The sequence below is a fragment of the Pseudophryne corroboree genome, chromosome 4 (genome assembly GCF_028390025.1).
Source record: "Pseudophryne corroboree isolate aPseCor3 chromosome 4, aPseCor3.hap2, whole genome shotgun sequence".
Classification (NCBI taxonomy): Eukaryota; Metazoa; Chordata; class Amphibia; order Anura; family Myobatrachidae; genus Pseudophryne; species Pseudophryne corroboree.
In genome coordinates this window covers 910,416,496-910,442,926 of record NC_086447.1, presented here as the reverse complement: position 1 = coordinate 910,442,926, position 26,431 = coordinate 910,416,496, and the positions used below count along the sequence as shown (strand labels likewise).

General features: G+C 47.1%; 1 pseudogene; it reads left to right on the top strand.

Annotated features, from left to right (window-relative positions):
* Positions 1-7,282: 7,282 nt before the first annotated feature.
* Positions 7,283-7,401, top strand: LOC134912486 (5S ribosomal RNA; annotated as a pseudogene).
* Positions 7,402-26,431: the final 19,030 nt, after the last annotated feature.

Genomic DNA, 26,431 nt, shown 5'->3' with positions numbered 1-26,431 from the left:
AAACACAATTCCTTATTTTGCAAAACACTAGCTAACCGCAGTCTTGTGATACACTGCGCAGCTGGCTTTAACTTCTTGTTTTGTCTGAAAATTAAAGTTTCTGCAAACATATAAAAATCACATTTAAAACAACAGTTTCTTTTAAAGCAATAGACAAACTGACATCCAGCTTCCATTTTGTATTCACTTATCCATATCATGACCACGGATGCGAGCCTCCGAGGATGGGGGGCAGTCACTCAGGGAAGAAACTTCCAAGGGTTGTGGACAGGTCAGGAGGCTTGTCTGCACATAAATATCCTGGAACTAAGGGCCATATACAACGCCCTGAGTCAAGCGGAGCCTCTGCTTCGCAACCAACCGGTGCTGATTCAGTCAGACAACATCACCGCAGTGGCTCATGTAAACCGCCAGGGCGGCACAAGAAGCAGAGTGGCGATGGCAAAAGCCACCAGGATTCTTCGTTGGGCGGAGAATCACGTGCAAGCACTGTCAGCAGTGTTCATTCCGGGGGTGGACAACTGGGAAGCAGACTTCCTCAGCAGGCACGACCTCCACCCGGGAGAGTGGGGACTTCATCACGAAGTCTTCACTCAGATTACAAATCGATGGGAACTGCCACAGGTGGACATGATGGCGTCCCGTCTCAACAAAAAGCTACAAAGGTATTGCACCAGGTCAAGAGACCCTCAGGCGATAGCGGTGGACGCCCTGGTAACACCGTGGATGTTCCAGTCGGTCTATGTGTTTCCTCCTCTTCCTCTCATACCCAAGGTGCTGAGAATCGTAAGAAAAAGAGGAGTGAGAACAATACTCATTGTTCCAGATTGGCCAAGAAGGACTTGGTACCCGGAACTGCAAGAAATGCTCACAGAGGACCCATGGCCTCTGCCTCTCAGACAGGACCTGTTGCAACAGGGGCCCTGTCTGTTCCAAGACTTACCGCGGCTGCGTTTGATGGCATGGCAGTTGAACGCAGGATCCTAGCGGAAAAAGGCATTCCGGATGATGTTATTCCTACGCTGATAAAGGCTAGGAAGGACGTGACAGCAAAACACTATCACCGTATATGGCGAAAATATGTTGCCTGGTGTGAGGCCAGGACGGCCCCTACAGAGGAATTCCAGCTGGGCCGGTTCCTGCACTTCCTACAGTCTGGAGTGACTATGGGCCTGAAGTTGGGGTCCATAAAGGTCCAGATTTCGGCCCTATCCATTTTCTTTCAAAAGGAACTGGCTTCTCTTCCTGAAGTTCAGACGTTTGTGCTGCATATCCAGCCCCCTTTTGTGCCACCAGTGGCACCTTGGGATCTCAACGTGGTGTTGGGTTTCCTGAAATCCCACTGGTTTGAGCCACTTAAGACCGTGGAGCTAAAGTATCTCACGTGGAAGGTGGTCATGTTATTGGCCTTAGCTTCGGCTAGGCGTGTGTCAGAATTGGCGGCTTTGTCATGTAAAAGCCCCTATCTGGTTTTCCATATGGACAGGGCAGATTTACGGACTCGTCCGCAGTTTCTGCCGAAAATGGTGTCATCTTTTCATTTGAACCAACCTATTGTGGTGCCTGCGGCTACTCGTGACTTGGAGGATTCCAAGTTGCTTGATGTAGTCAGGGCTTTGAAGATCTATGTAGCCAGGATGGCTGGAGTCAGGAAAACTGACTCGCTGTTTATCCTGTATGCATCCAACAAGCTGGGTGCTCCTGCTTCAAAGCAAACCATTGCTCGTTGGATCTGTAGCACGATTCAGCAGGCTCATTCTGCGGCTGGATTGCCGCATCCAAAATCAGTGAAAGCCCATTCCACAAGGAAAGTGGACTCTTCTTGGGCGGCTGCCCGAGGGGTCTCGGCATTACAGCTTTGCCGAGCAGCTACTTGGTCGGGTTCAAACACATTTGCTAAGTTCTACAAGTTTGATACCCTGGCTGAGGAGGACCTTGTGTTTGCCCATTCGGTGCTGCAGAGTCATCCGCACTCTCCCGCCCGTTTGGGAGCATTGGTATAATCCCCATGGTCCTTACGGAGTCCCCAGCATCCACTAGGACGTTAGAGAAAATAAGATTTTACTCACCGGTAAATCTATTTCTCGTAGTCCGTAGTGGATGCTGGGCGCCCGTCCCAAGTGCGGACTTTCTGCAATACGTGTATATAGTTATTGCTTAATAAAGGGTTACGTTATGTTGGCATCCATTGTTAATGCTCTATTGTTGTTCATACTGTTGACTGGGTAAGTTATCACAAGTTATACGGTGTGATTGGTGTGGCTGGTATGAGTCTTACCCTGGATTCCAAAATCCTTTCCTTGTAATGTCAGCTCTTCCGGGCACAGTTTCCTTAACTGAGGTCTGGAGGAGGGGCATAGAGGGAGGAGCCAGTGCACACCAGTAGTACTAAATCTTTCTTAGAGTGCCCAGTCTCCTGCGGAGTCCGTCTATTCCCCATGGTCCTTACGGAGTTCCCATCATCCACTACGGACTACTAGAAATAGATTTACCGGTGAGTAAAATCTTATTTTTCCTTCCCTTCTAACGAGTGCGCCCACACAAGAGCCTTCTCTCTCTCCCTTTTTACAGTACATGTACTCTCTGTCTCTGGGCGCACCACCAACTAGGACGACGCCATTTATTTAAGAAAAAACAGTAGTTTTTTTCTTTCCAATTTTGGAGTGTCTATTTGTCCGATTTTGGTTCTCTCGTATCAATACTGTATCAATTTGACTGGTGCCCGATCGTCCTCTGTCTAGTCATAAGTATTAGTCTATGCTGTTTTAACAACAGTCTCTGATCGTTTGGCACGATTCTCTGCTTAATTTTGATATACAGATTACACTAATATTCTTTTCTCTTTACCCAATGATCCCTTCTAGCAGCTAATAATAATTAGTATTCTGTTTAATTTTTGATATTGAGGAGCAACCTGAGACACGTACCAGACCCATTAGCAACATATTGCTTGGGATCTGTATTAGAATCTAGTATGACTACATTCTTACTGAAGACGGAGTTACTAAGATGCCAGAACTCGGAAAACTTTGGGGACACCTTCTCTGAGACCTATGAACAATCTACTCCTAATTTAGACTGGCGGACCACCTTCTCCAGGCTACAGAAAAGCCTGCAGAGGAGGACAACATATGGAATCCAATATGGATGAAGTATCTATTCAGAGACCAAAATGCAGACCCAAATCCTCTTTCTTCCCTCCTGATAACAACAGCCCAGAGATTAAGGTTTTTTTGAATAGAGTGTCGAAAGAATTTGATGACATCTATGTACAAACTAAAAGAGGCCTTCACCAATTTCCCAACAACCTCAAATTCAAGGAGAGAAAAGCCCTCCAGGAATTAGGAACGTGGCATGACATCATTATAAAACCTTCAGACAAAGGTGGCAACATCGTTCTTTGGCCCCAAGAAATGTATATCACTGAGGCTCACATACAGCTACATAATCTCGCATGTTATAAAAAACTCCTCAGTAATCCCACCACCAGATTCCTGAATGCCTACAATAATCTAATACAGGAAGCTGCAGCCCAAGGCACAATCACAAAGCAAGAATTACAATATCTTACAGTCCAGAGTCCGAAGACACCCACATTCTATCTTTTGCCCAAGATACATAAAAATGCCCTCAATCCACCAGGGAGACCTATTATGTCTGGCAACGGCAGACTCTTGGAACAACCGAGTAGGTTTCTGGACCTGCACCTCCGTGAATTTGTTCTCTCCTTACCCTCTTACCTATAAGACACATCTGATCTACTACGCAAGATCCATGATATACATTTTGAAACCAACTTTCTCCTGGTGACCCTAGATGTAGAGGCACTCTACACCAGTATCAGTATCTTCTTATGGATTTCATAAAACTTCTCAACACCAATGATCTCAACATTACATTGACATACACCATCAGTGCGGAGACAGTTCCGTTCCTGGACCTGAACATTTACAAATCTACAACAGGCCTTTTAGAAACTGAGTTATATCGAAAAGAGACTGCAACCAACAGTCTTCTTTTCCAGACCAGTTCACACTTCCCTCCCACGGTTGAAAACATCCCCAAAGGGGAGTATCTTAGGCTGAGACGTAACTGCTCAGAGGATCATGCCTTCAAAATCAAGAGCAGAGAACTTACTAATCGCCTCCTAACCAGGGGCTATAGTAGACGCTCACTCAAACGGGCATACTCAGCCACAGCAATGGTAAAGAGAGAAAGCCTGATCTTCAGGAAGAAGAAAGAGGTCCCGGAACAGGATAATATTATCAGATTTATAGGAACTTTCTGCCCTGAGTGGAGAATGCTCAAGAACGCCATAACAAAACATCTTTCCATACTACAGTTGGATCCTGATCTATCTCCTTTTCTGAAATCTCCCTTACAGATGAGCTGGCATAGATCCAAGAACATTAAAGATCAGCTAGTTCGGAGCCACCTTGTAACATCTACACTCAAGAAACCCACCGTCACAGGTTCTTTCCCCTGTGGCAGATGCAAATCATGCCCACAGATATCACAAACTAATACTGTCATGGACAGGTATGGTCAAACAGTAAGGCTACAACATTTCTTCAACTGTGATACTCAAGCGGTTATTTACTGCATAACCTGCGGGTGTAATCTTAAATATGTTGGCATGACTACACGAAAACTCAAAGAGAGAGTCCTTGAACACCTGGGCAACATCCGCAATGCAGCAAAAGACCTTGCCCGTATGAAACAACTCACTTCTGTTGCCAGGCATTTTCACTTTCGCCACAAGGGATCCATCAAGGAATTCAAAACCTTTGGCCTAGATCGTGTTCATTTGGGCATATGAGGTGGGGACATTACCAAGGAACTCTACAAGAAAGAGAGCGAATGGATCTTTTGTCTCAACAGCCTCAGGCCCTTTGGCCTGAATGAAAACATCAATTATGCTGTTTTCCTTTGAACAATCTGTTTTGAATTGCAACCAGCTCTAGTTCCTTAACCTTTTTTTCTTCTCCTGTTCCTTCCCTCCCCCTTTTCAAACTCCCCCCCCCTTCTTCTTCCCCCCTTTCTTCTCCCCCTTTTTTCTTCCCCAGCGCCCCCTTTCCCCCCCTCCCCCCAAACCCTCCCCCCTTGTTTCCCCGTCCAGCCCATCTTCCCACTTTCGCACACTCCCTTACATCCATACACCCCTACACAGAGTAACACGGCCACCACAACAATCCTGCCCCCCACACTCCACACTTACCAATTTTCACCACAGTTTCATTTTCATCATTCGGTAAATCCTTTCCTTGACACCCTCTGCATCTATTACATCCCTTTATCAGTATCACATCCACAGGTACTCATTCACTGGTCCATCCTACCAATTTGCACCTTCCTCATCTAATTGTAACTCACATCCCCTTTCTTTATTCTCCACTCTCTCAATTTTTCATCTCCTCTTCCTTCTGGTACATACCCCGTTCATCTCACCTTTCAGTGAGTGTTAGTGTCTCCTTTCCCCTCCCCCCACCCCTCACCTACTCAGTATCTCACCTTCACATTGTCCCCCCTACTAACATCCAACACGGCCGCCTATACACCTCAACCATCCCTCTTCTCACTTCATCCCTTACCCACACCTATATCCAGGCATTGATCCCGGGACAGGTTGTATTATTGCAGGTTCACTACATACTCACTATTGCATGAAATTCACAACATAATAATTTTATTTCATTCTATCATATATATATATATATATATATATATATATACATATATATACATTTCTTATTACCTTTCATTGAGCCAAGTTCAAATTTTAATCCTGGTATTGCCAGGCGCAAATATGACTAACCCAATAACTCTTTGACTATTGCAAATCTCATGTTATCTCCAGTGCCCCTCACTACTATTCTCCACCCGGGTCTCTTTCCCATCACAGTGTTTCCTAACCCTGTTTGTTATCTATTTCTCTATGAGCTTTCCCTTCCTCTCTGTTCCTTTATTATACATTTGCCATCTACCAAGATGGCTCCCGGGGTCTCGCGGTCCTTATTTCTTTATGGCCACCTGACCATCCTTCCCATACAGTGTTTGAACTGCCAGCCAGTAACATGGCGTCTTAGGTCTCACAATCCCCGCCTCCCAATCCCCGCCACGCTCTGTCTCAATCACAGCTGACCGGCGCTCCGTAGCGGCAGCTGATAGCTCCGGCCCACCGCGCCCGATTCACCGGATGATTGTTCAGTGCTCACCTAATAGCTGCCTTAAAACCCTGTTCCCCACCCACCCCTCCAAACCCGGAAGTGAACAAGCCCACCAGGGCGAAACGCGTCTTCCACGGGGGGGGGACGGGGGGGACCGCATATGGAGTGAACTCTTGGCTCCTGCATTGGTACCTGACGATGCCCTGACCTGCCCACTCTGACTGGTGATCGTAAGCCCACTGCTGTCCTGTGTACAATACACACAAACAGCAACATTATATCTGTGTTCAATTATATTCTGTATTTGACCACATATCCTAGCAGACTCGTGAAGTGTACATACAGATTGTTGCCATGGGCTCTATTCCCAAATAGAAGCTGTACACACAAATATATTTTTTCCATTTTGATTTGCTATTGCGTACCTGGTAGATACCTTACACTGTTTGGCTGATTTTTCACCAGCAGAGGCCAGTATACTGCTATATGATTTTTCATCCATTGTGATCCTCAGTGCTATTTTTGTTGCTGATAATAACATTGCTTTTCTGGTTTAGTCTGTGGGATTTACAACACTTGATTTTCCAACTTAAATGAATTTCCACACTCAGTTCAGGGTGTATTATGATCTTTAATGAGATTCCTCAAATTGATGCTTAAATACCACGATTGCATTGTTTGCCCAGCCTGAGTAACATGCTATGTATTCAAATCTTGGAAACTCATTTTCTCTTTCCACCTATGTGCTAATACCAGCGCTTATTGTTAAGGGCTGATTTCTCTGGTGACACAGATAATTATTGTATGATCTATCTGATTTCTAACGCAATTTCTCAACGGTTTTTGTGCTGTCTTTTGTCAGACAATTTAACCAAAATCATAGATTTTGTACCTCCTGTTCATGCTCTACTATTTTTCCGTGGACTCTCATCTGCGATCCACGGAGCACAACACCACAGACGTGGGATCTGATGAGCCGTGCCTAACGTAGAAAGCAGATCCACATATTTTCCACTTTACTTATTCATCTCTTTCCTTGGCTTTCCAAACTGTCTCCACTCTTTCTCTTATTTCATATATAGGTGCACTCTCATTGGTGTACTATCATATAAATTCTCTACTATCATACCACGCTGCTAATGCCCGATCTCGTCCGATCTTGGAAGCCAAACAGCGTTGGGCCGGGTTAGTACCGGGAGAGGAGACTTCCTGCGAATACCTGGTGTTGTAGAGCAGGGATTATTGTCCTTTCTATGTGAGTTGTGACGCCAACAGCAGTATCACCACTAATCCTTACTTCTATGATATTCTTTCATATTTGAGGCTTACGACCAATCATTGTGGCATACGTCAGAAAGTCAGGTCCTTTTGAATGCTGGTGACCATTAATTTTTGAATTTAAGTAGCCCTATTGGGACGCACTTATCAAATAATCCTTTATGACCACTCCCCGGTCCCATCAATACAGATATTCTGTACTGGTCAGGGGAAATGGGGGTAAGACGATCAAATGTCTACAACCTTTCCAATCACACACTGTGATAAAACAGACCAGAACATTTTAAATCTTTAATTATTATATCTTTATTTCATATGGATCATTTATATGGGTAATCTCGTTTTAAATATATGGCAGGATCACTGGATTTATACGGCAGGATTACTGGAATTATACGGCAGTATCACTGGAATTATACGGCAGGATCACTGGATTTATACGGCAGTACCGCTTGACATATACGGCAGTACCACTGGACATATACCGCAGTATTTCTGGACATATATGGCAGTATCACTGGACTGGATTTATATGCCAGTACCACTGGAATTATACGGCAGGATCACTGGATTTATACGACAGGATCCCTGGATTTATACGGCAGTACTGCTGGACATATATGGCAGTATCAATGTACATATACGGCAGGAGCACTGTACATATACGGCAGCACAGGGACACCACCACTGGACTGATGCAGGACAACACAGCACCACTGCAATGGACTGGACTTATACAGCCGCACTGGACATATGGCAGCAGAGGACACCACCACTGTGACTGGACTGATGCAGCACAACACACCACCACTGGACTGGACTTATACAGCAGCACTGGACATACGGCAGCAGAGGACACCACCACTGTGACTGGACAGATGCAGCACAAGACACGGACACTGAGGACGGAGACACGTCTTCTCTCTGTACACTCCAATGCTGGAGTGAAAATGGCGGTGACGCACGGCACCTTATATGGAATCCAAGCCCTGCGAGAATCCGATAGCGGGATGATGACGTTTTGCCTCATTGTGGTTTCCGAGTCAGGCGGGAAAACCCGAGCCAGGCTCATGACGTGAAGTCCGGTAGGGTTCGGTCCTCTGAGAACCGAACCCGCTCATTTCTAATATATATATATATATATATATATGTATGTATGTGGCAGGTGGCAGGAGAGGTACTTTGCCACCTGTAAGCTACACACAGAGTCCTGGGGGTAGATGGGAATCGTGGATGGACCGGGTTCCCATCCATTGAGCCCAGACCAGGTCTTATAGGCTTCTTAGCCGAAGAAGCTGCTTCATCAGCCAGCACTTGGCTGCTGGGTTTAAAGCAGAGTCTCTCCCATGAGTCAGGGCTCCTGACGGCAGTTAGTGCCCAGGTGATAGGTCTGCTAGGGACAGTGGGATCCGGAAAACTGGGGCACTAGTGTCAGGACGCCGGGGCCTGAAGGGTTCCTTATTAAGTAAAAGGGAGTGAGGCAGGGCCTACCCTGGTTGTTTATCCAACACAGTGCGGCACTCCCGGCTAAGGATAAATGACACTGGACACGGGTATGGGTCATTAGGTCGACCACTCTTAGGTCAACAGTCATTAGGTCGACCACTATTGGTCAAGAGTGACTAGGTCGACACCTAAAATAGGTCGACACAGTCATTAGGTCGACATGAACAAGGTGGACATGAGTTTTTCTCTTACGTCCTAGAGGATGCTGGGGTCCACATTAGTACCATGGGGTATAGACGGGTCCCTTGGGATCCATGGGCACTTTAAGAGTTTAATAGTGTGGGATGGTCCTCCCTCTATGCCCCTCCTACCAGACTCAGTTTAGAAAATGTGTCCAGGGCCCCTAGGGGATTTTCTAGTTTTATTATTTTTTAAGAGATGTTAGGTACAGGAAGGCTGTTGGCAACAGCCTCCCTGCTTAGTGGGACTTAAGGGGGGAGTAGGATCCAACCCTAAAGGTTAATGGCTCCTATCTCCGCTGACAGGACACTGAGCTACTGAGGGTGATGATCGCAAGCCTCCGAGGCGACCGCTCGCTCCCGCAGCACTGCCGCCACCCCCTAACAGACCCAGAAGATTCGGTGGTGAGTATGACGCCGGCGCCCCGGTAAGCGGGGTGCCGGCGGGAATGGCGGCACAAGGGTGGGAGCGCAGCTCTGAAGCTGCGCTCCGGAGGGCTCAGTGGTACACATTGTGCAGCGCTGTGAAGGGCGCCCTGGGCCAGCACAGTACCCTAACACTGGTGAACTAAGCTAACAGGGGCTAATCCCACTGTTAGCAACAAGCACACCTCAGGCCAGTGTAAAATTATAAATGCGGGAAGATGCCTCTTTACAGGGGGCGATGCTTCTCAGAGCGGATCCAGCGCTTACCAGCGCCATTTTCTATCTGCAGATCACACTACAGAGACACTGACAAGGAGCGCTGCCCTCCACTTAACTCCAGTAATCCTCTGCGGTACCAGGGTGTTATAGAAAGGGGGGGGGGGATTGTTACTAACTGTTTAATCTATTAAGGTTACTCAGTCAGCGCCAGGCATTTATTATAATAACTGCCTACTGGGGCGCTGTGTGTGCTGGCTCCTTATACTCTGTGTCTCTCTGAAGGTACTTTGGGGGAAACTGCGTCTGACATTTTCCTGTGTGTGTGTGTATGTGTGTATATATCTCACATTACCATGTCTAGGGACTCCATCTTGTGCTGCAGAGTGTGTGTCTTCTCCAGAGGAGTCTATTCCATGTACTCAGGAATGCAATATACTGTCTCAGCCTTCTGAATCTGAACCCCAATGGGTAACTTCTTTTAAGGGAATGATATCCCAGATTTAATCTAGGATAGCTCATAATGAGACTGAAATACAGGTTTTGAAAAGATCTGTAGAGGTTTTGTCGTATTCTGCTCCCGCCACTTCATCCAAGACCCCTGATATATATCTTAAAAAGCGTTCTCTTGCCCAAATAATACAAGCCGACACGGATACCGACTCTGATACAGGAGACGGTGAGGGGGATATACTGGGTGGTGAGGCATCCCTTGCTAAGGGGGCGCAACTCATGATTGAGGCCGTTAGGGACATTTTACATGTTTCTGAGAAGGTACCTAAGCAGGTTGAGGAGGCTTACTTTACTTACAGTAAGAAGTCCAGCATTACCTTCCCTGCGTCCAAGGTATTTAACGCATTGTTTGAAAAATCCTGGGAAAATCCAGAGAGAAAATTCCAGATCCCTAAAAGGGTTCTCATTGCTTTTCCTTTCCCTGAGAAGGATAGGAAAAAGTGGGAAAACCCACCGGTAGTAGACGTTTCTGTTTCTAGGTTGTCTAAGAAAGTGGTTTTACCTGTCCCTGGGTCCACCGCTTTAAAAGAGCTGGCCGACCACAAGATTGAGACTACACTCAAATGTTTATATACAGCAAATGGCGTAGCTTTAAGACCCATTATTGCTTGTGCATGGATTTCTAGTGCCATAGTAAAGTGGTCAGGCACCTTACTAGAGGAGTTAGATTCTATGGGTAGAAGTGACATTGAATTGTTTTTATGTCACATACAGGATTCTGCAGGTTTCATGGTGGAAGCCATGAAAGACCTTGGACATCTGAATGCGAGGGATTCTACCATGGCTGTCTCGGCACGCAGGGGACTCTGGCTGCGCCAATGGTCTGTGGATGCGGAATCCAAGAAGAGTGTGGAGAACCTACCCTTCACAGGTCAGGCTCTGTTTGGGGAAGTGTTAGATGCGTGGATCTCCACAGCAACTGCAGGTAAGTCAGCTTTTCTTCCCTCTGCTACACCACCGGCTAGGAAATCATATCCTACGGCTGCGATGCAGTCCTTTCGGACCGCTAAAGTTAAAAAGTCCAAATCCCCCTCCACTTTCTTTAGAGGTGGTCAGGGGAAATCACGAAAACCTGCACCCGCAGGTTCCCAGGAACAGAAACCTGGTTCTGTTTCCTCAAAATCCTCGGCATGACGGTGGACATCCCAGCCTGGAGATCGGACAGGTGGGAGCAAGACTAAGAAATTTCAGTCATGTTTGAGCGTCCTCATGCCTGGATCTCTCGGTACAAGATATTGTTACCCAGTGGTACAGACTGGAGTTTCAAGAACTCCCACCTCACAGATTCTTCAAATCAGACTTGACAGCTTCACTGACAGAAAGTGCTATCCTACAGGAAGCCATTCAAAAATTGCTAAGGTCAAATATCATTGCTCCAGTTCCACCTCTCCTACAACACAAGGGTTATTACTCAAACCTGTTTGTGGTGCCGAAACCGGACGGTTCGGTAAGACCTATATTAAACCTAAAGTCATTGAACCCCTACTTGAGGGAATTCAAATTCAAGATGGAATCTCTGAGAGCGGTGATCTCAGGTCTGAAAAGGGGGGAATTCCTGGCATCCCTGGATATCAAGGATGCATACCTTCACATCCCAATCTGGCCGCATCACCAGGCTTATCTCAGATTTGCGCTGCTGGACTGTCACTATCAGTTCCAGCCACTGCCGTTTGGCCTCTCCGCGGCACCAAGAGTGTTCACTAAGGTAATGGCGGAGATGATGCTACTCCTCCGCAAGCAGGGTGTGATCATAATTCCTTATCTGGACAATCTACTAATAAAAGCATCTTCCAGGGAAAAGCTGTTATAGAGTATTGCTCTTTGAACTCAACTGCTCCAGGATCATGGATGGATCCTGAACCTTCCAAACGTCGAATTTGGAGCCGACAAGGAGGCTGTCCTTCCTGGGGATGATCTTCGACACGGAAATTCAGTGGGTGTTTCTGCCGGAAGAGAAGGCGTTGGTGATACAAGCAATGGTCCGGGATGTCTTGAAGCCAACCCGGGTATCGGTTCATCAGTGTATTCACCTTCTGGGGAAGATGGTAGCCTCCTACGAGGCTCTACAGTATGGAAGATTTCATGCACGGTCTTTTCAACTGGATCTCCTGGACAAATGGTCGGGATCTCACCTTCACATGCACCAGAGGATACGTTTGTCACCAAAGGCCAGAATCTCGCTCCTCTGGTGGCTGCAAACCTTTCACCTACTAGAGGGCCGCAGGTATGGGATTCAAAATTGGATCCTCCTAACCACGGATGCAAGTCTCAGAGGTTGGGGGGCAGTCACCCAAGGGGAAAAGTTCCAAGGAAGGTGGTCAAATCTGGAATCCATTCGTCCGATAAACATTCTGGAACTAAGAGCCGTGTACAACGGTCTTCTACAAGCGGCACATCTTCTGAAAGATCAGGCCATTCAGGTTCAGTCGGAAAATGTAACAACAGTGGCCTACATAAACCGACAAGGTGGAACGAAGAGCATAGCGGCAATGTCAGAGGTAACAAGAATCATCCTCTAGGCGGAAAAGCACGCGGTGATGCTGTCAGCAATCTTCATTCTGGGAGTGGACAACTGGGAAGCAGACTTCCTCAGCAGACACGATCTCCATCCGGGAGAGTGGGTCCTCCACCCAGAGGTGTTCGCAGAGGTGACAAGTCTTTGGGGCGTACCTCAAATAGACATGATGGCCTCACGCCTCAACAAGAAGCTTCGGAGGTATTGTTCCAGGTAAGCTTCGGAGGTATTGTTCCAGGTCGAGGGATCCACAAGCAGTGGAGGTGGATGCCCTGGTAACTCCGTGGGTGTTCAAGTCAGTGTATGTGTTCCTTCCACTTCCACTCATCCCAAGGATTCTCAAAATCAAAAGAACAAGAGTTCAGGCGATCCTCATTGCTCCGGACTGGCCAAGAAGGGCTTGGTACGCAGATCTTCTTCAAGAGGACCTTCTGCAACAGGGGCCGTTCGCTTATCAAGACTTACCACGGCTATGTGTGAAGGCATGGATGTTGAACGCCAGATCTTAGCTCGGAAGGGCAAAGTTATTCCTACCCTGATACAGGCTAGGAAAGGAGTAACATCAAAACATTACCATCGGATTTGGAAAAAGTACGTATCTTGGTGTGAATCCAAGAAGTTTCCTACGGTGGAGTTTCAACTTGGACGGTTTCTCCTCTTCCTACAAGCAGGGGTGGATGTGGGCTCCATAAAAGTCCAGATTTCGGACTTGTCCATTTCTTTGAGAAACAATTGGCTGTCCTCCCTGAGTTTCAGACTTTCTTGAAAGGGTTTTCTGCACATCAAACCTCCCTTTGTGCCTCCTACGGCACCTTGGGATCTTAACGTGGTCCTGCAGTTCCTGCAATCGGATTGGTTTGAGCCTTTTCAGGAGGTTGAGGTCAAGTTTCTTACTTGGAAGACTGTCACACTGTTGGCATTGGCATCTGCTAGACGTGTATCAGAATTGGGGGCATTGTCCTACAAGAGCCCCTACTTGATTTTCCATGAGGATAAAGCTAAGCTCAGAACGCGTCAGCAATTTCTTCCAAAGGTTGTGTCGGCTTTTCATATCAACCAACCTATTGTGGTGCCAGTGCCTACTGACTCCTCAATTACCTCAAAGTCCTTGGATGTTGCACAGGCTTTGAAGATTTATGTGAAGAGAACTTCTCGTCATAGAAAGTCGTACGCGCTGTTTGTCCTTTTATGATCCCAACAAGGTTGGGTGGCCTGCTTCTAAGCAGACGATTTCTCGCTGGATCAGGTTTACTATCCAGCATGCTTATTCTACGGCAGGATCGTCGTGTCCGAAATCCATTAAGGCCCACTCTACTCGTAAAGTGGGTTTTTCCTGGGCGGCTGCTCGGGGTGTCTCGGCTGTACAGCTTTGCTGAGCAGCTACTTTGCTAAGTTCTACAAGTTTGATGGGATCTGGTCTCTAGGTTGACACTATCTAGGTAACATTCCCACATTCCATCTGAGGGGTGTCAGTGGTAGTGGCCTCGCTGGCCTATATCAGGGTGCCTCCTGGTTTTATGTCTTTTGTATGATTTTTTATGTCTCACAGTTTCTGTTAATATTAAATTCTTTTTTATCTTAGACATTATCGAAAATATATTTTTTAATACGACCTGCTGTCTTATCAAATACGGTGGTGCCATCTGTGGGGGAGATAGGGAGTCCATCTACAAGCAAGGACCCAAAGATACCTTTGGGTGCACATAGGGCTTATTACAAAGGTAAGCCGTGTTCAGATGGGCCTCACATTAGGAGTTTGATGTTACATGGAGTCTTAAAGAAACCTTTACGGCATGGGTCTTCATCCTGTGGCCCTCCAGCTGCTGTGAAACTACACATCCCAGCATGCCCTGCCACAGTTTTGCTATTAAGGTATGCTAAAACTGAGGCAGGGCATGCTGGGATGTGTAGTTCCACAGCAGCTGGAGGGTCGCAGGTTGAAGACCCATGCTTTACGGCAATGCATCTTTTTTAATACAGGTCAGTTTCCAGTGGAAAGATTCAGGATTGATCAAAGATTTTGAAATCTGCTAATGGACGGATCTTGTATTATGTTTTCTTTTTGAGGAGCACGGGAATATATGAATCTGAACTGTGTATAGCAGCGCTTGGAGATCTCTCTTCTATATATCATTGTACCTAGAAAGAAGTTGTGCTCTTTTGGGCGATTGACGAGCTGCAGCTAGGGTGCAAGTTACTGTTTCACTTATTGTTTGAGTTGTCGACCTAAGTGTGGTCGACCTAATGACAGTATCCATCGATACAGTGGTATCTGGTATCAATGTTATAATCGATTTATATAAGTTATCACTGTGTCAAGTGTCATTTTCTATAGCCAGGAGTGTGGCACTGTTTTGGATATGCTGTGAATACAGTTTGTGGAGGCAACCGTTCACAGTTTTTTCTGTTTAATGGGAGTGCAGGACCATAAGCTACTTTATGTTTATCTATCTATATAGATATATACTATTGTGTATATAATATACACCCTGTATCATAATATATACACACCCTGTGTAATGACACTATAGAGTTCCTATTGCCTCCCCTAACCCCCACTTTGCCCCCAGCACTGCCCCAACTGCTTGTCCCCTCCCTAGCTCCAGTACTGCCCAAACTTCTATCTACCCTTACCCCCTCCAAACACCTAATTACTACCTGCTCCTAACCCTGAACTTGCCTGCCCTCACACCCCAAAATATGTGATGGGACCCAGAAATAGTGGCGTAGGACAGCAACAGATTTTACGAAGAAAGCGATCGCACACGCGATCGCAAGAAGATTGACAGGAAGAGGCCGTTTGTGGGTGTCAACTGACCGCTTCTAGGGAGTCTCCGGAAAAACGCAGGCGTGCCCAGCCGTTTGGAGGGAGGATTCCTGACGTCAGCTCCTGGACGAATCATCGCAGCGGCTGAGTAAGTCCTGAGCTGTGCAGAGACTGCACAAACCTGCACCCCTGCATTCACACCAATGCACATCAACTACCTCCTCCCCCTGTAGGCGGCAACTACCTGAACGCAGCACTGCAAAAAAAGCCTGCGTGTGACCAGGTCTGAATAACCACCATGGTGTATATGCTACAGTAGATGTTGTTTTTTTCCTGTTATATACATATCACTGTTTTATAAATGAATGACAGAAATGAAATCGTTACCGTATTAGATGAAATAAGATGACAATGTCACGGACTGTTGTTTCAGCAGTGTCCACTAGGTGGTGGTGAAGGTACATGAATTGTGTTTTCTGGTCTTTTGTAGCTCCTCAATAAATGTCACCTAGGATATCCATTGTTATTGCCTTCATCTGGAAGAGGATCATCAACTGAGCCATGGGTTCAATTCCCACCGTGGCCCAAACAGTGCGGAATTTGTATATTCTCCTCGTACTTGGGTGGGTTTCCTCCGGGTTCTCCGGTTTCCTCCCACAATCCAAAAATATACTGGTAGGTTAATTGGCTTCCAACAAAAATTAACTCTAGTGTGAATGTGCCTGTGTGTGCATGTGATAAGGAATATAGATTGTAAACTCCGCTGGGGCAGGGACCGATGTGAATGGGCAAATATTCTATGTCAAAGTGCTACGGAATATGTGTGCGCTATATAAGTAACTGGTAATAAATAAATAAATAAATGTTTGCAATTTCAGTCAGAGCTATTATCATGTAAGTCACTACCTTTTGTTTCTCCTTCATCCACTAGAGGACACTGGAAGATCATTACAGTGGGGTATAGATGGTGGACAAGTGGAGCCGGCACTTTAAATTCTTTGAATAGTGACTGGCTCCTCCCCTCTATGCCCCCCCTAAAGACCAGTTTGAAAAATGTGCCGAGGGAGCCGGTCCTCTCTCTGAGCTTCTCCAGAGAAATTTCTATTTTCAAACTGAGGACAGACAGGCAGCCTACTGCCCCAGTCTGTCTGCAATGTGGGAGCTGCCGGTGGACACAGTTTCTTTAAACTGCAGCCATTGTCCCGGCTACAAGGACTTTAGTCCTGGAGGTACTCTTACAGACTCTGTATGTACGTCTGCTAGGATCCCCGCAGCCAGTGCCCAGCCGGTTCAGCAAGGTAGGGAGTTAGTAAACGGAGCTCTGACTAGCAGAATCTCCGGAACAACTTCCTTGCAGGGCACTCTATTCACCGCGCTGAGTACCGAAGCAGCTCTGCACAGCGGCGGTACTTCAGCACTCACCGCGCAAAAGCATCTTTTAATTTCCCACTATAGAGGGTGCTGGAGGTGTGGGGCAGAGCTATGCTCCGGAGCGCACACTGATCAAATAGCCACGCCTTCTTCCACCGGCTCGGCGCCATTACACGCATGGGCAGCGGTCTCAGAGGGAAGAACGCTGCAGGTGCTGTTTGGAAGCTGGGATAGCGGTCACAGAGGGGAGAATGCTGCAGACTCCAGGAAGCTCAGAGCGGTGGTCAGGTATCGTTGATACCGGTATAGAGGGGGAGAGTGTTAGAGTCACTGTAATATAGTTTAACTGTATTAGGAATGCCTGTACGTTACACTACATTGTAACTGTTAGTTAGGGCGGCTGTGACTGGTCTCTCACCTATTCTTCCCCCTCTCTATTGTCTTTTTCTTTTTCTAACATTCTCTACTGAACTTGTATTTTATTTTTTTAACTGACAAGGACTGGCAGAGCCATTTCTTCTAAGGCTTCTCAGAAGCTATATGCTTGTAAGATGTGCTCTGCAAAGTTTACTCAGCAGAATGAGGGTTTATTATATTGTGATAACTGTGAACCAACTCCCCCAGCACCTGCAACACCAGGATCCCACTCCACCATGGCTGGTTCAATTGTCCGGAGTCATGATCGCTCTATCAGCGGAGCTGGCAGCTTCCCGTAAAGATAGAGAAGAATCCAGAGCTCAGTCTTCTCTATGCAAACCAGAGTAGGCACACAGGTCAGTAGAGGAGTTACGTAAGTCTATGGTGGCATCTAAATCCCCCACCTCTGTTTCTGCACAGGCAGCCTCCAAAAAGAGACCGTTACTAGCGGGTTTACAGTCTGACGACTCAGACATTGAAGATATCCCTCCATAAGAGGAGGGTGAAGTTCTCCAGGACTCTGATACAGATGTAATTCAGGAGGACACGGATATCGAATCAGAGGACTTAGATGCTCTCATACTGGCAGTGCACAAGGTGTTACGAATTACAGAGTCTGATCCGACTCCTCCACAGCCTTCATTTTTTACAAAGAAACAAAGGAGTGCGACCTCCTTCCCTATTTCCACGGAAATAGATGATCACTTTGCACTAGCATGGAAGCATCCTGATCAGAAATTTCAAGTTACACATAGGGGTAAATTTACTAAGAATCGTATTTTCCCGTTTGAGGTCAAAGTTCAATCACGAATGACATCGAAAGTGTAAATATGCAACTTTTTGAATTGGTTACGACTAATTTACTAAGCTGCCGTATTCTGCATTTTTGGTTTTTCCGATGTCGATGTCATTCGTTTTTTTAGGCAGTGTTTTACGTGAGTGACTTGTAAAACACTGCCGACTTTAATACAATGAATCTCGGCCGGATCTGAGAGATCCGTGCTGGGCTTCATTGTGCACCTTGTAAAAAAAAAAAATGTTTAAACTTAAAAAAAAAATTGCGTGGGGTCCCCCCTCCTAAGCCAAACCAGCCTCGGGCTCTTTGAGCCGGCCCTGGTTGCAAAAATATGGGATAAAAATTGACAGGGGTTCCCCCATATTTAAGCAACCAGCACCGGGCTCTGCGCCTGGTCCTGCTTCCAAAAATACGGGGGGACAAAAAGCGTAGGGGTCCCCCGTATTTTTGAAACCAGCACCGGGCTCTACTAGCTGGACAGATAATGCCACAGCCGGGGGTCACTTTTATACAGCGCCCTGCGGCCGTGGCATTAAATACCCAACTAGTCACCCCTGGCCGGGGTACCCTGGAGGAGTGGGAACCCCTTCAATTAAGGGGTCCCCCCCCTCCAGCCACCCAAGAGCCAGGGGTGAAGCCCGAGGCTGTCCCCCCCCATCCATGGGCTGCGGATGGGAGGCTGATAGCCTTTGTTGTAAGTTATGAATATTGTTTTTAGTAGCAGTACTACAAGTCCCAGCAAGCCTCCCCCGCAAGCTGGTACTTGGAGAACCACAAGTACCAGCATGCGGCGGAAAACCGGGCCCGCTGGTACCTGTAGTACTACTACTAAAAAAATACCCCAATAAAAATATAAGACACACACCTTGAAAGTATAACTTTAATACATACATCCACACCACCATATACACATACTTACCTTATGTTCACACGAGGGTCGGTCCTCTTCTCCATGTAGAATCCATGGTGTACCTGTTGAAAAAATTATACTCACATAATCCAGGGTAGAAGGCTCTTCTGCTTGTAATCCATTTGTAATCCACGTACTTGTCAAAATAAAAAAACGTACACCCGACCTCGAACTGAAAGGGGCCCCATGTTTTCACATGGGACCCCTTTCCCCGAATGCCAGAAACCCCCTCTGACTTATGTCTAAGTGGGTTTCTTCAGCCAATCAGGGAGCGCCACGTTGTGGCACCCTCCTGATCGGCTGTGTGCTCCTGTACTGTCTGACAGGCGGCACACGGCAGTGTTACAATGTAGCGCCTATGCGCTGCATTGTAACCAATGGTGGGAACTTTGTGGTCAGCGGGTGACCGAAAGTAACCTCACCGCTGACCACAAAGTTCCCACCATTGGTTATAATGGAGCGCATAGGCGCTACATTGTAACACTGCCGTGTGCCGCCTGTCAGACAGTACAGGAGCACACAGCCGATCAGGAGGGTGCCACAACGTGGCGCTCCCTGATTGGCTGAAGAAACCCACTTAGACATAAGTCAGAGGGGGTTTCTGGCATTCGGGGAAAGGGGTCCCATGTGAAAACATGGGGCCCCTTTCAGTTCGTGGTCGGGTGTCCGTTTTTTTATTTTTACAAGTACGTGGATTACAAATGGATTACCCGAGGAGCCCTCTACACTGGATTTGGTGAGTAGAATTTTTTTCAACAGGTACACCATGGATTCTACATGGAGAAGAGGACCGACCCTCATGTGAACATAAGGTAAGTATGTGTATATGGTGGTGTGTATGTATGCATTAAAGTTATACTTTCAAGGTGTGTGTGTTATGTCTTTATTGGGGTATTTTTTTAGTAGTAGTAGTACTACAGGTACCAGCGGGCCCGGTTTTCCACCGCATGCTGGTACTTGTGGTTCTCCAAGTACCAGCTTGCGGGGGAGGCTTGCTGGGACTTGTAGTACTGCTACTAAAAACAATATTCATAACTTACAACAAAGGCTATCAGCCTCCCATCCGCAGCCCATTGGATGGGGGGGACAGCCTCGGGCTTCACCCCCGGCCCTTGGGTGGCTGGAGGGGGGGGACCCCTTGATTGAAGGGGTTCCCACTCCTCCAGGGTACCCCGGCCAGGGGTGACTAGTTGGGTATTTAATGCCACGGCCGCAGGGCGCTGTATAAAAGTGACCCCCGGCTGTGGCATTATCTGTCCAGCTAGTGGAGCCCGGTGCTGGTTTCAAAAATACGGGGGACCCCTACGCTTTTCGTCCCCCGTATTTTTGGAACCAGGACCAGGCGCAGAGCCCGGTGCTGGTTGTTTAAATATGGGGGAACCCCTGTCAATTTTTTCCCCATATTTTTGCAACCAGGACCGGCTCAAAGAGCCCGAGGCTGGTTTGGCTTAGGAGGGGGGACCCCACGCAATTTTTTTTCAAAAAATTAACACTTTCCCATCCCCTTCCCACTGATAAACATGCACGGATCTCATGGATCCCTGCATGCCTATCCAAACACGTGATAAAAAAGCAGGTCTGTTTTTTTTTTAGCACTTTTTTACGATTTGTATTTCTGCACGGCAGTGTTTGGCTATTGTCGGCAGTGTTTGTGATTTGCACTTTTTAGTAAATTCCCGATTTCTACCAAATTGCAGGCGTATTTGACCGATGGTGTATTGATTCGTGATTTTTTCCTAGGACTTCCAAAATATTACGAATGCCCTCATCACTGCCGTGATTTTTGCTTAGTAAATTACCGAGATGACACTTTGAAGAAAAAACGGCATCTCGGTCAAAATCGGGACCTTAGTAAATCTACCCCATAGACTGTTACTGTCGTATCCTTTCCCAGAGAAAAATAGGGCTAAGTGGGAGAACCCTCCATATCCAAATTGTCAAAGAAGACCCTCTTACTGGTGCTAGCGCTACTTCGTTAAAGGAGCCAACAGACCGCAGGTTAGAAAATAACTTAAAGTCTATTTACTCAGCAGCAGGGGTACTTATTCGTCCTACTCTGGTTGGTATGTGGGTTAACAAGGCGATAGACTTGGCAGGGCAATTGGTAACAGGTTTACAATCTGGTCTCCCTACAGATCATTTGATTACTCTGGCAGAACATATCAAAGAATCTGCGGTATTTTTGGAGGAAGCATCAAAAAAACGGCAGAACCATCAGATCCAGGATATCGGCCTTGTCTATTTTAGCTCGCCGTGCACTCAGGCTTAGGCAGTGGCAAGCGGATGCAGACTCCAAGAAGGCAATAGAAGCAATACCGTATAATGGCAAGTTCCTGTTTGGTCAGGAATTGGATACTCTAATCTCTAAGGCCACGTGAGGAAAGTCAACATATCTTCCTTCTGCAGCTCCACCTCCCGGGAAGACTTACTCTGGACCTTCTTTCCGGCCTTTTTGGGCTCCGTCAAGGTTCAGAGGACGTGCAAGAGGAGGATCCACATCCTTCAGAGGTGGCAGAGGACGTGGTCGTGCCGCAGCTACAGCTGCCTTACAGCTGGACCCTAAACCAGCTACTAAGCCCACCACATGACGGGCTTCACTCCCTCCTGGGTGATCCTAGGGTGGGAGCTCGGTTGCTAAATTTCATACAGGTTTGGTCGGAAACCTGCACCGACGCGGTGCATTATTACTCAGGGATACAGAGTTGAGTTTCAGTTAAATCCCCCTCCAAGATATTTTGCAACCAGTTTACCAGTTTCACAAGAACATCGGGATTCTGTTCTCTTGGCAATACAGAATCTCCTGGAGAAGGGTGTCATCGTTCCTGTGCCTTTTCACCAGCAGAAATGGGGATTTTATTCCAGTTTGTTCGTGGTGCCGAAGCCAGCCGGCCTGGTAAGACTCATTCTGAATTTAAAGAGTCTCAATCCTTTTTTGAGAATAGTCAAATTCAAGATGGAGTCTCTGCGGTCAGTCATAAATGGTCTAGAAGCAGGGGACTTTATCAGAGATGCCTATCACCATATACCAATTTGGCCGCCCCATTAGAGTTTTCTCCATTTTGCAGTAAAAGATTTACATTTTCAATTCCAAGCCTTATCTTTCAGTTTTTCTTCAGCACCTCGCGTTTTTACAAAGGTATGGCAGTGATGATGGCGCGATTGCGCTCACAGGGGGTGAACATTGTTCCCTACTTAGACAATCTTCTCCTAAAGGCCCAGTTGGAGGAGAAGTTAGTAGACGATATGAGAACAGCCCAGGATTTTCTCAGGAGGCACGGATGGATCATAAATATCCAAAAGTCTCAGTTACAACCAACACAGCAGCTTCAATTCCTAGGGATGATCATGGACACTGCTTCAGAAGATATTTCTCTCGCAGGACAAGATTCAATCCATTCAGGAGTTAGTTCGGTTGGTCTTACAGCATCGCACAGTTTCAATTCATCTTTGCATTCGTCTTCTGGGGAAGATGGTAGCAGCGTTTGAAGCGGTACAGTACCGGAGGTTCCAATCCAGACCATTTCAACTCGATCTCCTTTCCAAATGGTCCGCTTCGCATCTTTTTATGCATCAGAGGGATCAGCTAAGTCCCAGGACGTGTCTGTCATTGCTTTGGTGGCTGAACACTGTGAATCTGTCAAAGGGCAGGGACTTTGCTCTCGTGGATTGGGTTCTTCTCACGACGGATTCCAGCCTCCGCGGCTGGGGAGCGGTGACTCTAGATTGCCAATTACAGGGACTCTGGACTTTCCAAGAACTAACTCTACCTATCAATATTCTGGAACTTCGAGCTGTCTACAATGCTCTCCTGTTGGCCAGTCATCTCCTACAAGGACGAGCAGTATGCGTGCAGTCAGACAATGCCACGGCTGTGGCATATATAAATCGACAAGGGGGAACCCGCAGCAGAGCCGCTATGAAGAAGGTTACCAGGATCCTACTATGGGCCGAGAGGTATGCAGTAGAAATATAGTTCATACGAGAAGTGGAGAACTGGGAGGCTGATTACCTAAGTCATCAGGCTATGCATCCAGGCAAATGGGGGTTTTCAGCAACTGGTTCGTCAATGGGGACTACCGCAGATCGATCTCATGGCGTCCAGAAGGAACAACAAACTTCCTTGGTATTGCTCTCGCACCAGAGGCGGAGGCAGTCAACGCATTGACGATCCCTTGGACGTTCCAATTCGTGTACCTTTTTCCACCGTTTCCCCTATTGCCACGCCTTCTCAAGAGAATCAAACAAGAGACCATCAGAGTTCTACTCTTGGCTCCAGACTGGCCTCGAAGAACTTGGTACAGCGATCTCCTTCAGTTACTCATAGACGACCCGTGGACGCTACCTATGTGGCACGATTTGCTGTCACAAGGCCCTTTCGTTTGTCCGGACTTACAGCGGCTACGTTTGATGGCGTGGTTGTTGAGAGGGATCTTTTAAGACAAAAGGGCATCCCAACACCAGTAATTCTTACTATGATGAGTGCTAGAAAGGAGGTCACTTCCAGACACTATTATCGCATTTGGAGGTCATACATCTCTTGGTGCGAACAGCGTCAATTCTCGCCTACTTGTTTTAAGTTGGCCAGACTTCTCCTTTTCCTCCAGGCTGGCTTCTCGGCGGGTTTGAGCATATGGTCGCTAAAGGTTCAGATTTCCACCCTTTCCTGCCTGTGGTACAGACTTTTCTTCAGGGAGTTATATGCCTTAAGCCTTCGTTCATTTCCTCCCACAGCTCCTTGGGATCTGAATACGGTTCTCTCGTTTTTTGCAATCATCCTTGTTTGAGCCTTTGGAATCGGTGAAGCTCAAATTCCTTACATGGAAGGTGGTGTTACTGTTGGCACTGGCCTCAGGTCGGAGAGTCTCTGAGTTAGGAGCTCTCTCATGCCATTCTCCGTATTTGATCTTCCATGAGGACAGAGTAGAACTCCGTTCTCACAGATCTTTTTTACCTAAGGTTGTTTCAGCCATTTACTTGAATCAGCCTTTTGTGGTTCCAGTACTCTCAGATGGCTCTCCCTCTTCAAGATCCCTGGACGTTGTTCGGGCACTAAGGATTTATGTAGACAGAACTGCTAATTTATGCAAGACGGATGCTCTTTTTGTGCTCTATGATGCCGCCAAGCCTGGATGGCTGGCCTCAAAACAGACCTTAGCACGTTGGATCATATTTACTATTAGACAGGTGTATCTAGAAGCGTTGCTACCTACGCCTACTTCAGTCTCCGCCCATTCCACTAGGTCAGTGTTTTTTTCCTGGGCGGTTGCTAGAGGAGTTTCCTTGAAGCAGTTGTGTAGAGCTGCAACTTGGTCAGGGAAACATACATTTATCAAGTTCTACAAGTTTCATACTTTTGTGGCTTCGGCATCTCAGTTTGGCCAAGCGGTATTACAGGATTCTCAGTGCTTTTCCGCCCGTAATGGGAGCTCTGGGACGTCCCCACTGTAATGATCTTCCAGTGTCCCCTAGTGGATGAAGGAGACTACGTGATTTTGATACTTACCGGTAAATCCTTTTGTCACACATCGGGGATCGCGGCCGGCGCGCTTACCCCTGTGTGTTCGCTGGCTCTCCTGGCGGCTCTGGCCTCCGGTGGGTTCCGCCCGGCGTCCACGTAGGTGTTGTGAGCGGGTGAAGTCACTTGCTCCCCTCTCCGCCAATCAGGGTGAAACGGGAAGTTCAAAAGCAGACGCCGGTCTGTGTCCGGCGCCTGAGTATCGTCTCTCTACTGTAACGACCGCCAGTGCTCCTGGTAGAAGCGTGTTTTCCTGTGGCTATACTCCAGCGCCTCCTGCATCCAAGGTGTCTTCCTGCAAGCATAGTCCCCAGTGTTCTCAGTATTCAGCACGTCTTATGGGTTGAACAAACTTTAGACTTTTTAGTATTCAGCATCGCTCACAAGTCCTTCATTCTGTGTGCTTCAGCATCGCTCCCACACCTTGTCACATTGATTTCTTCAGCATCGCTCACAAGTCCTACATTCTTCTGTGTGCTTCAGCATCGCTCCCAAACCTTGTCACATCGATTTCTTCAGCATCGCTCACAAGTCCTACATTCTTCTGTGTGCTTCAGCATCGCTCCCAAACCTTGTCACATCGATTTCTTCAGCATCGCTCACAAGTCCTACATTCTTCTGTGTGCTCCAGCATCGCTCTCAAAGCTTGTCACATCGATTTCTTCAGCATCGCTCACAAGTCCTACATTCTTCTGTGTGTTTCTGCATCGCTCCCAAACCTTGTCACATCGATTTCTTCAGCATCGCTCACAAGTCCTTCTTTCTTCTGTGTGCTCCAGCATTGCTCCCAAACCTTTGTCACACGAGTTCTTCAGCATCATACACAAATTATACTTGCTAAGTAGTTCTGCATGAGGAAGACCTACATCCGTCCCTCCCTACTCCGACCCAGTTGCAGTTCCTCTTCCCGACCATCGGAAGAATCCCCAAGTTCTCAACTACTTCAAACCAGTTCAGTGACACCTTTTCTCCGATTCCACAGAGGACACTGGACGCCCTCCCAGTGCTGGGCATCTTTGGGTTTAGTTTCTCCAGTGTAGGAGATTTCTTCAAAGTTATTTACATTTAAGTTGACTGATGACAATTGTTCTTGTTGTTTATTATTTATATGTATATATATATATATTGTTCTCATTCTTTCTCCTCCTCTGTTGTGTTGTATCGAGTCATTTCCTCTCGTGCTCAGTTTTCAAAATTGTCTGTAGAGGGGGCATAGAGGGGAGGAGCCAGTCACTATTTAAAGAATTTAAAGTGCCGGCTCCACTTGTCCACCATCTATACCCCGCCGTAATAATCTTCCAGTGTCCCCTGTGGAATCGAAGAAAAGGATTTACTGTTAAGTACCAAAATCCCGTTGTTGTTTTTTTTCATGTTCCTCGGACTGCAGTACCCGTGAGCAGCTGCAGCAGTGCCTGGAGCAACACCACAATCAGCAGGAGGCTATGAAGATGGTGGTAGGCCGGAGCACAACAGAGGGTCAGCGCCGTAGGAGCATTCAGCAGGAAGGGGACAGGCAGCTGTGAGTAATCCAGAGCCAGGAATAGAAGCTTGATTTAATAACTTTAATCAATTATTGATGACTGCCAAAGGGTGGACTGTCAAAGTCAGAAAAATATCATGCTACACGTTGCCATATATTCACCTCATGCGCTTGCCCGCTGCACATGCACTTTCTCTGGCGTGCGTGCACATATTCGCAGTTGCGTGACGGCGCCTCTACGGGCGTGCGCTCGAGCGCATGGTATGTGCATTTACGGTAGAATTTGTGTGCGTCTAGCGGGCGACTCAATCGCTGCTTAATAACTCCATATAGCAGGTATTATTGGTAATGTTCCCCTTAGTGATAACTGTAAGT